Raw genomic sequence first — 14,029 nt, forward strand, 5'->3', positions numbered from 1 at the left:
GCTGCTCCCTGCTGCAAATCCATCTCCTTAACACCAATATTCTCCTGGCAATGCTCCATGGCCAAGAATCGTGGAACAACACAATCTTGAAATAATCAGAATGACAAGTAGCCCAAAGGGCGATGGAAAACAGGCTGTATCAGAGGCTCAGGGATGGTTCCTTCACCCAGGCCACGTGTGTTTTGTCCCTATTGGGCCCAAACTACTTCCTTCCCATTGGACTCAGTGGCACTAACACTCTCCACAGCTCCTTCCCATTCCCAACAAAGCTCATTTTTCCTGATTTTTGGCAGAGATGCAAGAGATTTTTAGGAAACCTTGAAAGTTAAAAAAAAATTGAAGCTTAAAATAAAAAACTTTTTTACAATAAAAAGAAAATGACTGAATCGAGACCAACTAAACCAATTAAGAAGGCAGACAACAGATGAAAAACCTAAGCACTAGGACTGATGCCACCCGTGAGATAGTAAAAGAACCCGAGGCAGGCCAACAGAGCATTGAGGAGATCATCTGGGGAGGGATGGCAAAGCAAGGACAAGAGCTGCACGGAGACTGAAAAGACATCACAGCCTTCACTGGTGAAGGGAAAACCCAAACTGGGAAGATCAGGGATGGATGGTTGGCTGGAAGAATGAATGAATGAAAAAGCAATCATTAAGTGCTTACTATTTGCTAAGCACTGTGCTAAGGAATAGGGATACAAATAGAAAAATGAGGCGGTCTCTGATCTCAAGAAGCTCACACTTTAGTAGGGAGAGACAATACATAAGAGGGTATGGCTTCATGGAAGATGGCAAAGCCCGAGATCATTAGGGTGTAGCTATATGGATTTTATTGAAATATCTAAGTAAATTAGAGACGATGGAAATCTATATGCTACATTTTTTGTAATGAGGAGTATTCCTTGTATAGATCTGAAAATCCTTTGCTAAATCAGATGACAGAACATATTCAAAGTACTTTGAGAACCTTAAGATGCATTATAAATGTTAGCTATTACTATTATTATTAGCTTAGGATGTAATTTGGCACACTCATGAAACGATCACGTCTAGTTTATTAAAAGCACAGTTTATTCAGACACTAATTGCACATTGACTCTTGAAATTGGCTATGAAATGCTGAATCATTTTATTTTTTAATGTTTATTCCACTCTTATGTCATATTCTCAGATCCTTCACCAGTGTTACATAAAACAAACAAAAATCCCCAACAAACAAAAGAACAAACAAGCAAACAAATGAAATCAGAGTCACTAATGTGATCGAATGGGGAAACTAATAAAGTAAATCTAGCATCCATCAGCACAGATTACAGCAAAAACTAATGCTGTAAAAAAAAGAAACAAAGAAAATTGTTAGAAAATAACATGCCTCATACTTTTCCAAATCAGTAGAACATGTTACTCTATACAATGCAATGTACAACAAAAGTAATTCTCTGTAAGGTAAAGAAATGCAAGTTCTTTTTTGAATATTGTAGATAGATAATGGTTTTGTAATAGTAATGCTTCTGCTAAGCTATTACAGGGTGGTTCAGGAACACATTTATGGATTCTGGGGATGTTGTATAGTATAATTCTTTGATTGGGATAATGGTTACTCTGGTCAAAATAGAAAAAAAAAAGTTGAACACAGAAATACCAGACAAAGGCAAATGAGACTTCTCATATATCTTAGCAACATTTAGATGGAAATTAGATTTAAATGTAGTCCACTCTGCTCCCAAATCTTGATTGCTTGATGCAGTTTCCTAGGAAAGGATACTCAGGAGGTGTCTTCTTAAACAACAAACCTATTTTTAGTGGTGGAGCCACTCTTAGTAGCTGCCTCTGCATGGGCCTGATAACCAATGACTAGCTTTGGTTGTATACCTTTACTTGTATACCTCCCGTACATGGGTAACAGTATTTCTACTTTCTCCGAGATCATTTCTGTTTTCAGTACTCCATATTGCTACCTTACTGCCTTTAGCTCTGACACTCACAACAGCTCCGTATACGTCATCACTGTAGTCTTCGAATGACTCCCCAAGAAGGCATTGCAGCATCTCTTGCCAAAAGTGATGGAAATCACTTCATCTCTGCTGTTTGTTTAATGTAATTAGCCATTGTCTTCCTCATTTGTTGTGGTTTTTTCTAGTCTTCCCACATCATCCTATCCTTAAAAAGTGAATATTCAAAGCCAGGCATTAAATAACTAGACAGCTGGACATGGCTGTCTAAAGGCCAGAAGTCCCTCACAGTATCAAACTTAGAGATCTGCTGAAGGTTGACTTGCCAAGTTTTGCTCTTATCATTTTTCCAAAACCAGAGTGGCCATCTGTTCTGTAGTGGATATTTACTGTAGCATTCGGAGGTGGCAACCTCCTGGGTCCCTTCACTTTTTCTTCTTCTTCTACAGGTTGGGGGTGGGGGTAGGAGGAGGTCCCCAGTCGCCATCGCAGATTGATCTAATGAATCATTTATATAAGTCTGAGGGATTGAGCCTCTTCTCACCTGGCCAGTTTAGGAGAAAAAGCAAACTCTGATGACAGAAGCGATGGCACATCCTGGAGACATATGTGCCTAACTTTGCCCAGATGTGGTCTCTTTCCAGCTACTATCTTGATTGCCATGGGCCCTGACCTGCCTGATTCTGAGTCAGATCTCGTTGCTTTCCACCCAGTGTTGTAGCCTGTGGATTATTTGGGGTCTTTCTTTGGCCATCTACTCAGTTTAATTGAAAATGTTTAATGCCTGCTAGGATATTAGTTACCTCTCTTAGATCTCTGCCATCTGTCCCAGCTATGTCTTTTTCTAAGCTATTGGTCAGAATACCATGTGGCCCATGCTGTAGGATAGAGTTCTGTGGCCCTCTACCAGGGAACTCTCTTCTGGTCTTTTGGGGGCCATTGATGAACACGTCTTAAGTATGGCTATTCAACCAGCTGTGGATCCATCCAAGCAGTTATACCTAAGCACACCTCTCTCCATCTTGGCATCAGGGTACCAGGGCACCAGGGGAGGAAATGTTCAGAAAAGAACATTCCAACATTTCATAGGAACCTGTTTTGTAAAGATCTCAGCAATGGCAAGATGGAGTGATAGCTGCTAGTCTCCTGGAGAGTGGGCTCAGAAGCTATTGAGTGATAAGCAACGTTCTTAGTATTGAAGGCATATGGCCTGTTTCCAGTTCATTTCCCCATGATTGGAGAGAATGAAGTCACGGGTCTTACGCAAGGCATGGTGTGCTCTGTTGGAGGTCAGTGAGTATAGAACTGATAACGCCACATAAGGAAACCGGCTCTCCTGCTAGCAGGCATTGCCAGGGACAATGGTTTTCTGGGAAACCATTCATTACACTTATTCTTAATTAAAATAATCCTCAGGCTAGTGGGAACCAAGGCTTCAGGACACTGAAGACTGGAAATTAGGATGCAGCTTCAGAGAGGCCTGTCAGTTTCTTGGGTGGACACTAACTCTGCCTATAACATTCAAAGCATCTTCATCATAATAACTCATTTATACAGGATGTCCCAAAAGTCTTAGTGTAGCTTTAAGCTTAAGCTTAAAGGGATAGGAATACAAACAAAAGTGAGACAGTCCCCGATCTCAGGGACAAGCTTAAGCTTAAAACTGCACTAAGACTTTTGGGACATCCTCCATGGCACTTTGAAGTCTGTGACCCTGGGCAGTAGGTACTAGTTAAGGGTCTCTTACCTTTCTTTGTGTCTTGGATCCCTTTGGCAGGCTAGTGAAGCCTACGGGACCCTTCTCAGGATGATGTTTTCAAATGCAGAGGATAAAATATGTGATATTTAAAAAGGAAACCAATTATATTGAAATATAGTTATGAAAATATTTTTTGATACATTCATGGACCTCCCACTTTACAATGGAGGATGTTAAAGCTCAGGGGGATATGAGATTTGCATGCTGACCCAGTCCTAGAGTTCAAGCCCAAGTGTCTGCCAACTCCAAGTCTGACCCTGGGAACAAAATGACCTGGGCCCAGTTGCAATCAGACCTTTAAGAGAATACAAATGGGGATCCATCTGCAAACTCAGCACATGGGAGAAATAATAGCTAACAGTTATATAGTGCTTTTAGGTTTGCAAAATGCTTTATGAACATTATTGCATTTGAATTCAAACATTATTACGCCTCTTTTACAGATGAAAAACTGAGGCACAGACAAATGACGGGACTGGTCACATAACAAGTAAGTATCAGAGGCAAGATTTGAACCCAGGTCTTCTGACCTCAAATCCTGCATCCTGGCCACTATGTCAAAAGAGAAAGGAGAGGATAAAAGGGAGAACACTCAGTTGTTTTTCAGCCATGACCCATTCGGGGTTTTCTTGGCAGAGATACTGGAGCAGTTTACCATTTCCTTCTCCAGCTCATTTTACAAATGAGAAAACTGAGGCAAACAGGATGAAGTGACTTGCCGGGGGCCACCCAGCTTGTAAGTGTCTGAGGTCCACATTTGAACTCAGGAAAATGAGTCTTCCTGACTCCAGGCCTGGCGCTCTATCCACTACAACGCCACCTAGCAGGACAGAAGTAGCAGGAAATTCTGGGGCTCCTGGCGTAACATCAGGAAGTCTCTTTCTTTGGAACATTACTCTGAAGGAGATGCTCTCAAATGAATTTTTAATATTAACAACCAGTTATATATTACATGTTTTGTTAATGAAGATTTTAGTTAAGAACATCAAGTCATGCTTCCTTGAAAGTAGGATCCTAGGATCTTAGATCTAGAACTGGAAGGAAACTTAGAAGCCATCATGTTCATTTTACAGAGAAATGCAGGGACTTGTCCAGGGTCCCACAAGCAGCAAGGAGCAGAGCTAGGGTTTGAAGTCAGATCCCATGGCTCCAAGTTCAGTACTCTTCTCAATGGAAGAGTACAAGGGAAAGAACTGGGAGTAAGAAGACCCTATTTAGAAGCTGGGTGACTCTGAGTAAGTCCCTTCTCTCTGAGCCTCAGGTTCCCCATTTGTAAAATGGGTAGGTTGGATGAAGTCATCTAGTCAGGGTCCTTCCAGCTCTGACATGTGAGACAGAGCGCAAATAACAGCTAACGATCAGAATCTGTGTTTATCCACTAAGTGAAGGAAAGATGGTGTGGGGGCCAGTGGGGGCCAAAATCCCAGCCAACTATAGCCATTCTGTTGACCACAAACATACAGTAGTGGTTCTCACCTTTTACTTCACATGAAACTTCATAGGGTCACAGGTCTAAAGCTGAGAGGGATCTTAAAGGCAGGTACACCCCCTCATTTTATAAATGAGGAAACTGAGGCCCAGAGAGGTTAAGAGACTTGCCCAAGGTCACACAGCTAGTAAGTAGTACAGGCAGTATTTGGACCCAGGTCTTCTGACTCCAAATGTAGTATGATCGATACTGCACATTGCCTCTCATGGTGTCATGGAAACTTCAGCAGAACCGCTGTAGTAGAATCTTTTAATATTATTTTTTGAAATCCCTTCCACTACTCCTACTACCAAATGACTTCAAGGCCAATTTTTAGAAAGCCTACTGCTTAATAGACTTGCTTCTTTGACTGGCTTCCAACAAAGAAAGCATATACTTAGGAGAGTGATTCTCTCCATACCCCCTTTCATCTCTTTCAGGCCCTGGCTTTTCATTTCAAAGTTATTGGTTAGAACATGAAAAGGAGGCTCCCTGAGAATCATGGGTATTTTCCTCCTCAAGCTGACCCTCTCCAGGCACTGTGGAGGGGGCCATGGGGGTCAGACTGTGAGAATTGGTTCTTTCGCCATTTGAGGTATGCCTGAGATGGTCCCAAATCCCCAAACATCTTTGAGCCACTGGGCAGATGGCAGCAGGGGAGGCTTCAGGATTGCCTCAGCTGGGCAATACTGGTCTGATCCCCCCAATGAGGTGGGAAACAGTTCCCATTGGTGGTAGAGGCTCATAGAGACACAAACAGGGAAGGAAAAGGTGGCCACTATTGCTCAGATCTTGCTGAGTTCTCCATCACATTGACCTGGAGAAAGGCCTGGCTCGCTCCACAAAAGTGATGCAAGAACTCTAGGATATCATGGAACCAAGTGGACAGTAGTGGCTGGTATAGAGGATAGATAACATTGGACTTGAAGTCCAAGACGGACCTAGATTTGAATCTTACCTTTTACATTTGCTTCTGGTGAGATCCTGGGCAAGGTACGAGATCATAGATTTAGAGTCAGAAGAGACCTCAAAGATCATCTAGTTCACCCACTTTTCTATAGAGATGAGGAAACTGAGGCCCAGAGAGAGCAACTTGCTCATTTACAAAATGGGGACAATTATACTCACCCCACTGGGTAGTTGTGAGGCCCAAAACAATCCATCTATGTAAATGCATTTGGTGTACCCTAAAGCCCTATAGGGGCAGCTAGGTGGCGCTGCAGTGGATAGAGTGCCAGGCCTGGAGTCAGGAAGTCCTGAGTTCAAATCCAGCCTCAGACACTTACTATTCACGAGACCCTGGGTGAATCCCTTCACCCTGTTTGCCTCAGTTTCCACATCTGTAAAGATGCTGGAGAAGGAAATGGCAGACCACTCTGGTATCTTCACCAAGAAACCCCCAAATGGGGTCACTGAGAGTTGAATACAACTGAAATGACTAAACAATAACAACAACAAAGCACTATAGAGATCTCTCTTATTATCACCTGTGCCCACCTGACCAAGCTGAATGCATGGAGAGTATGGTAAAGGCTGTTTCAAAAGAAGATTGCAAGAGCTGCTGGGCTGGGCTGGGCTGAGCTGGGCTGGGTCAAGGCCCCTTTGGCTGGCTTCCCAAGCTGTGCTACCCAAGGATTTGGAGGGAGGTGGAGTTTCTGAGATCAAAGTGAGAGGACCCCCATGTAGTAATGGGCCAGTTAGGGAGAGGAGCCTAATGGTCTGTTTACCGGCACAAGTGAGAGGCCACCCTCCATTCCAGAAATAATGGACCACTTTTGCCAGCCTAGGCTTCTCAAATCTCCGATTCCAGAGCCTGCTGCTGGAGTCTCCAAGTGAAGGACGGGCACTGACCTGTGTTCTTGGGATTTCTGTTGTGGTCTGAGAGGTTGAGACCCCTCAAAGACTGGAGTACCAGATGGGGTCGTCTGGAATGAATTCACAGACTCAAGCATTCTTTAAGTCAAGGTGGCAAAGATTTATTGTTACGCTTTTCAGTGGGCAAGGATTCTTAAGGAACCTGCGAGAGACTGAGGATAGAGCCAGGGTTTATATGGAAAAGGGCATGGGAAAGGAATGCCAGGGACACTGATGAGGTAATCTAAAGTTCCAGGTGTCTTTGGGAGCTATGGATGAGCAAGTACAGGGAGTATACCAGACAAGGAGGGAGATGACAGAGGTATGGATCTTAGGAGTCTGGCAGGAGGAAGAGTCCTTGGGCCGGCCAAGGACAAAACTCCTTGGGCTGGGCAAGGCACCCCTCTCCTTCTGTCCTGATTAGAGAATGCTCTGCAACAAGGGAAAGTTTTCTCACAAGATAGGGGCTTACTAAGGAATTGGGAGGCTTCCAGAGACCTAATCTGAGGGCTGGGACCTGAGCAGCCCAGCACTCTCTCACCCAGTGTTGTGTAGCTGCACCAGGGAAAGAGATGAGGGTCATGCTGGGGCCCACGCATGAGTAACTGCTAGGCACAGTGTCCTTGGGCTGGGGAGTGGTTGTCAGAGACAGTGTTTCTGAGACTAGAGAGAAATTGGGGTCCAAATACAAGCACAAGCACCCAAGCACCCCATCATTTCCACTTTTTAGACTGGGGACACCTGGCTTAGGGGTGGCCTGTTGGTGTTGCTATTTTCTCTTGCACTTGAGCTGTAAAAGTGGTCTTGCAGCTGGATGGGGGAGGAGAGGGGAAAGGGAGAGGGCTCTGTTTTAGTAAAAGAATAGCTTAGCAGGTGGGAAGGTTATGTGGGCCAAAGAATTAAACTAGCCAAAAGCTCTGAAGAGTGCTATTTCTCCCTAGCCCTGGCCCAGGGGCAACAGGAAGAGGGGAGAGGAGGAGGGAGGTGGCTACTTCCCAAGGATCTATGATTGAGTATCTGGTTTGGACTAGAGCACCAGGTTCTCAAAGTGTGGTCTGGGGACCTCTGGAGATCCCCAAGAATCTTTCAGGGGGATCTGTGAGGTCAAAACTATTTTCATGATAATACTAAGATGTTTTAACTTCTAATACAGTAAATATTGATAGATATGACCCACATAAACAAAATTTCTTTTGGGGGGGGATCCTCAATTTGTAAGAGTATAAAAAGAGTAAGACCAATTCGAGAACTACTGGACTATAGTAAGAAGGGAAAAGAGAGTGAGGAGAAAAAATCAGAGTTCCTGCCAAAGAGAAGAGTCAGTGGGAGCTAGACGGGAACCCAAAGATGGACAACAGGGAGAAGCTAACTTTGGCCCCAGGACAGAGGCGGGGGCTCTGCTGATACGTCTGTGAAATAAGGAGAAATACCAAGTGAGGTGGGGAACTCAGGGCAATGGCAGAATGACACCAAGGGAAGAGGAGGGGAATTGTAAGCCCGCAGAAGAGGAGAGTGTCATGGGGCCAAATGGATAGAATCCCCTGGGTAAGATACTAGGGAGAACTCAATACACCTATTCAATACAACAATTTCCTAAATCTAGGATTCCAACCGTTTACTCTGTGATGTTGGGCAGCCAGGATAGGGGTTGAGGGGCAACAATTTCCCATGCCAGTTAGTGTTAGGATCCAGCCTCGATGGCACAGTCAGAAGCCCTTCTGGCTTTTGGCAACTTTGAACTGTACCCACAGTATGTACCCAACTCATCCCACCCCACTTCATCCCAACTTATCAAGGTCCCTTAGAAATCATGGTATCATTACTCTAGAGCTGGAAGGCATCTAGTCCAACTCCATTATTTTACAGTTGAGGAAACTGAGGCACGGGAAGATTAGGTGACTTGCTCAGAGTCACACAGGTAGTAGGCATCAGAAGCCCTTTACCATGATCTTCTAAAGGTCAAGCCTAGTGCTGCTTGGATATGTGATCTTTTTTATGAACATTTATAGATATTAAAGGCCTCTGTTGAAAGAGTACTAAGTTGCAAGGCTGGTAGACATGTTTCTATTCTTTTTTTAAAATGGAACAAAATACTAGCTGGGCTAGGTGGGGAGGGGACTCATAATCGCTCATGATTTCACCAAGGAGTATTGAGAAAGGATGCAGCTGAATTCCCAGGACATTTCCATGTGATATACTAAATGCAATTTCTAGAGATGTAAGCTTTCTTTTTGAAACCATTTTAAAAGTTGCTTAAAATAAAGGTGTTGAATGTTGATGCAAACAGCAAAATGTGTGCTAACAACCAGTCTGTGAGTGGTATCATCTGGGTCCTTTGTTTTCTGCTCCATTTAGTCCAACTGTGGCTAAAAATCAAAGCTCTTGCCTAACACTCAACTCCATTGATTTTTGAGAAAAGAGGTGACTGGTTTATTGTAATGTATCACTGAGAGCATAGGCAGACCATTATTGATGGAGCTTAGGACAGAGGAAAAAGCATTGAACTTTGAATCCCAAGACTCAGCTTCGAGTCCCTATTCTGCCATTTGCTAACAGGGCCCTCAGTTTTCTCATCTATAGAATGGGGGTACGATGACTTACCCTCCTTACCTGTGCCTCCCAGGGTTATTTTGAGGGATGTACTTTGTGTGAAGCAGCAGAAACTGCCCCAGATTTGGAGTCTGAGGGCTCAGGGTAAAATCCCAGCCCTGCCTGCACTGTGTCACCTTGGGAAAGTCATTTCCCTTCTCTGGGCAGCAGGTTCGGCTTCTTCTGTAAAATGTCAGGGTTAGACTAAATGATCCAGCCTTAGAGCTGTGATCCTACAAAATGGGAAGCATCAGGCCAGTGTGAGCTGTGAGTGTGAGGTACTGAATGTAGTGTTAGTGGATAAATGGGCATCAAGTCACACCTCTGATACATACTAGCTGTGTGACCTTGAACAAGTCATTGAATTTTTCAGTAACCCAGGCAATTCTGTAAGCTTATAAATTATAGAGGACAGAAGGAGGGAATGAAGGAAGGAAGGAGAGAAGGAAGGAAGGAAGGAAGAAACGAAGAAAGGAAAGAAGGAAGGAAGGGAGGAAGGGAGGAAAGAAAGAAGGAAGGGAGGAAAGGAGGAAGGAAAGAAAGAAGGAAGGAAGGAAAGAAGGAAGGAAAGAAGGAAGGAAGGGAGGGAGGGAGGGAGGAAGAGAGGGAGGGAGGAAGGGAGGAAGGAGGGAAGGAAGGAAGGAGGGAGGAAGGGAAGAGGGGAGGTAGGATTTACTAAACATCTGCTATGTGTGAAGCAACATGCTAAGTATTTTATAAATATTATTTCAATTGATCCTCACAACCCCCCTGAGAGGTAGGTGTTATTATTGTCTCCATTTTACAGAAGAAGAAACAGAGGCAGACAGAGGTTAAGTGACTTGCCCAGGGTCACACAGCTAGTAAGTGCTTGAGACCCGATTTGGTTCTGACTTCAGGCCTAGCATTTTATTCACTGTGCCACCTAGTTGACCTGCACTGGTAGAGAGAGTTGCTACACTGAAAGTTTCCCCCACTGATAAAAATCACAGATCTGAACTTCGATTCCGTGCCCCTCCCGTAACTCAGCACTGGAACTCTTAGGTCTTTTGAAGTAAGTTTAGTTCTCCTCTTTAAAATGCCCCCCAGTGAGAGAGAATTCTTGCTGGAATGGGTGGAGCTCGGAAGAGGAAAGGCCAGAGAGTCATGTACCTGATATCAAATGGTCTTGGGGTTAACTCCCAATGAGGCCCAGCCCCAGGAGACACTGAATCCTCGACCTTCAGGCTGCCCCGGCCTTTGCGTCAGAGACACTGCCGCCTTGTAGTAAATTGTAGGGGAAACCACGGGAGGGCTGCCGGGGCCCTTCGAGATCCTGTGGGCCCCCAGACGTGACTCGCCTGAGGCTGGGCAGGGAGCTAGTGGCTGACTCCCAGGCTGGTGCCCCCTTGGTGTTGCAGAGGCCCAGGTGGACACCTGGGGGTGGATCTGTCATTCTTTAGGACTCCAAGGTCTAGCTGTGTACTTAGCCGACGCTCCCATGCTGCACTTTGGCTAACTGATTTGCATAAATTCACGTATTGATCCTGGACAACCAGAGCCGAAAGAGTCCCAGGGAGCAACTGGTCCAAAGCTCCTGAGAAGTTTTCCACTCTCAGACCCTCACGGGTGTGTGTGTGTGTGTGTGTGCGTGTGCGTGTGTGTGTCTGTTTGCTGGGAGCCCAAGGAACAAAGGGTGGCCCTGGCCCTCTGCTTGTTTCTACCCAGTTTGGGGAGGCATGATGGCTCCTCCTGACCGGAGGGCCATCAGAAGCTGCTGGAACATTCTGCTGGGGGCCTGGTGCTCCCTAATATGTCACCATGGCCAGGGCCAGCCCTTGGCCCAACTGGCAAGTTGGCCAAATTGATCTTTGGTCCTCTCATCTCCTGAATCTAGGGCCGGGCTTCTCGTGCTAGTGACAGTCCACACTTGTGCAGCACTTTCACATTCTCTAAGTTCAGCCAGAGTTTCACATGTATGATATAGCGTGTTTGTTCCATCACAGAGGATAGCAGCTATCCATTCACGTAAGTCTTTGTGGTAGGGAGGGCCTTCTCCATGGGCGAGGGTCCCAAGTCCTCCCCCCTCCCCCATGGGATCGATCAGAGGACCTAGAACTGGAAGGGGTCTCAGAGACCATCTGGTTTAAGCCATGCATTTTACAGAGGTACCTAGGCAGCTAGGTGGTGCAGTGGTTAGAGCACTGGACCTGGAGTCAGGAAGCTGGTGTTGTTGTTCAGTTGTTTTTCAGTTGTGTCCAACTCTCTGTGACTCCATTTGGGGTTTTCTTGGCAAAGATACTGGAATGGTTTGCCATTTCCTGCTCTAGTTCATCCTTACAGATGAGGAAACTGAGGCAAACAGGGTGAAGTGACTTACTCAGGGTCACACAGCTAGTCAGTGTCTGAGGCCAGATTTGAACTCAGGAAGATAAGTCTTCCTGACTCCAGGCCCAGTCTGCGCACTATGACACCACCTAGCTGCCAGAGTCAGGAAGATCTGAGTTCAAATCCGGCCTTAGCTATGTAGCTCTGGGCAAATCACGTAACCTCTCTCTGCCTCAGTTTCCTCCTCTGTAAAACGGGGATAATAACAGCACCTACCTTGCAGGGTTGTTGTGAGGATCAAATGATAATATTCACGTTGCAGTTTGTAAATCTTGAAGTACTATGGAAATACTAGCTATTATTATTACAGAGGAGTAAACTGAGTCCCAGGAAAGTGACTTGCCTAAGGTCACACAGGTAGTGAGTAGAAGGGCCAGGATTTGAACCCCAGCACCCTTTCCACTGTACCACACTGCCTCCAGCTAGACCTACCTGGCTTCCTCTTGAGCCACAACTGACCAATACTCTGTGATTGTTGACATCTCTCACCTTCTTGGGCCTCAGTTTCCCTTTATGCACTATGAGGTATTTGGATTATCTACTCTCTGAGGTCCCTTCCAGTTTAAAGTTTTCTGATCTTTTTAGAGCAGCCAGTCTAAATACATGGCACTCTAATTAATTACTTAGTTAACACTAGGGCCAGGAACAGGACCTGGGATTTCCTAGGTGTAGGGAACACCCCGGTGAGGAAACTCTCAATCAATGCAGGTCAGCACCACCTCTGCCACCCATCATCTTAGATGGTTGCATAAGGCCCTGAGGGGTCCAGTGCCTTTTCCAGCCATGCACCAAAAGCCAGGACCCATCAGAATCAGAACGTGAACCCAGATCTTCCTGGTTCCAAGGTCAGCTCTCTAGCCATTATGCCAGGCTGGGTTTTATGCCATAGCTTAGAATTATATACAGTAGCACTTTAGATACATTATCTAACGCCCCAAGAACCTGTCTCCACCTTTTCATCCCACATTTGAGCAATCTCAGAAAAACTCCAAACCAGAAGGTATTTTGAGGATTTTTTTTCTTTATTATCATCTTCCAAAATACTCTACACATCTTGTTAAAGCACATCAGCATAACAAATCACAGCTGGTGATAGGAAAGAGCACATGTACATAGAAAAGAGCAGAAAAAAGTCTTAGTTGACTGTCTTCATGGGCCACTTTCTCCCCCCCCCCATTACAAAACACTTTAAAGAACAATTACAAAGGTATCTGTTTGATATCATAGAAAACCAAATGAAGATTCATCCAGAATGCCAAGGTTTTACATGGAATGTTTCAATATGTACAAATTGTGTTACTGATGTCCAGATGGATTACCAGCTTGGGTCGACTGAGTTTAAGGTTTTTGTACAAAGATTCTCCAAATGTACAGCTGATTTTTATTTCATAGGTCTAGAATTATGTGGCAAACCAATCAGGCTTCAGGCCCCCCGGGAGCCTGGAGGCCCAGATCTGGCAGAGAAATGCTCTGAAGGCAAGATGATAACCCATCACTGAAGTCCCAAAGGAGAAGAGGAAAAAAGCTTTAGGCTGCTGCCCCCTCCCACCCCCAAGATGCCCATGGTAGAGCGCATTCTTATTTTTCCAATGAGATGACTTTGATAGAATTCCAGGGCAGGCCCTCAACACCCCCCACAGAGGTAAAGATTGGACATCAAAAATGAACCTGAATGAAATCATTTAGACACAACTGGTATCTAAACTACTGGGCTGGTTCCACAAGCGGGATGGTGGCTTTCAGCACACCAGGAGCAGCATGAGAGCAGCTGCTCTCATGGTGAGTCATTGGATTCCCTGGCCCACTGCAGCTTGAGCTCACCAACCTTGGTTTGAACCTTCAAAAGCCCTTGGTCTGATATACCACCAATGGGTCACTTCAAGTGGATGGTTTGTCAATTGGGACAGGAGGAGGAAGGGAAGGAGGAGAATTATGGGAAAGAGAAGCTCCCCAATGTTATTCTAACCATCTATTCATTCAACAAGCATTTGTTTGGTGGCCACTAGGCGCTTGGTGATAGGGAGACAAGAGACAAAAATGCTTGTCTTGTCCATGTTAC

General features: G+C 45.1%; 1 pseudogene; it reads right to left on the reverse strand.

Annotated features, from left to right (window-relative positions):
- Window positions 1-1,782: 1,782 nt before the first annotated feature.
- Window positions 1,783-11,038, reverse strand: LOC114030273 (annotated as a pseudogene).
- Window positions 11,039-14,029: the final 2,991 nt, after the last annotated feature.

This window comes from Vombatus ursinus, unplaced genomic scaffold (genome assembly GCF_900497805.2).
Source record: "Vombatus ursinus unplaced genomic scaffold, bare-nosed wombat genome assembly UNPS02014951.1, whole genome shotgun sequence".
Lineage (NCBI taxonomy): Eukaryota > Metazoa > Chordata > Mammalia > Diprotodontia > Vombatidae > Vombatus > Vombatus ursinus.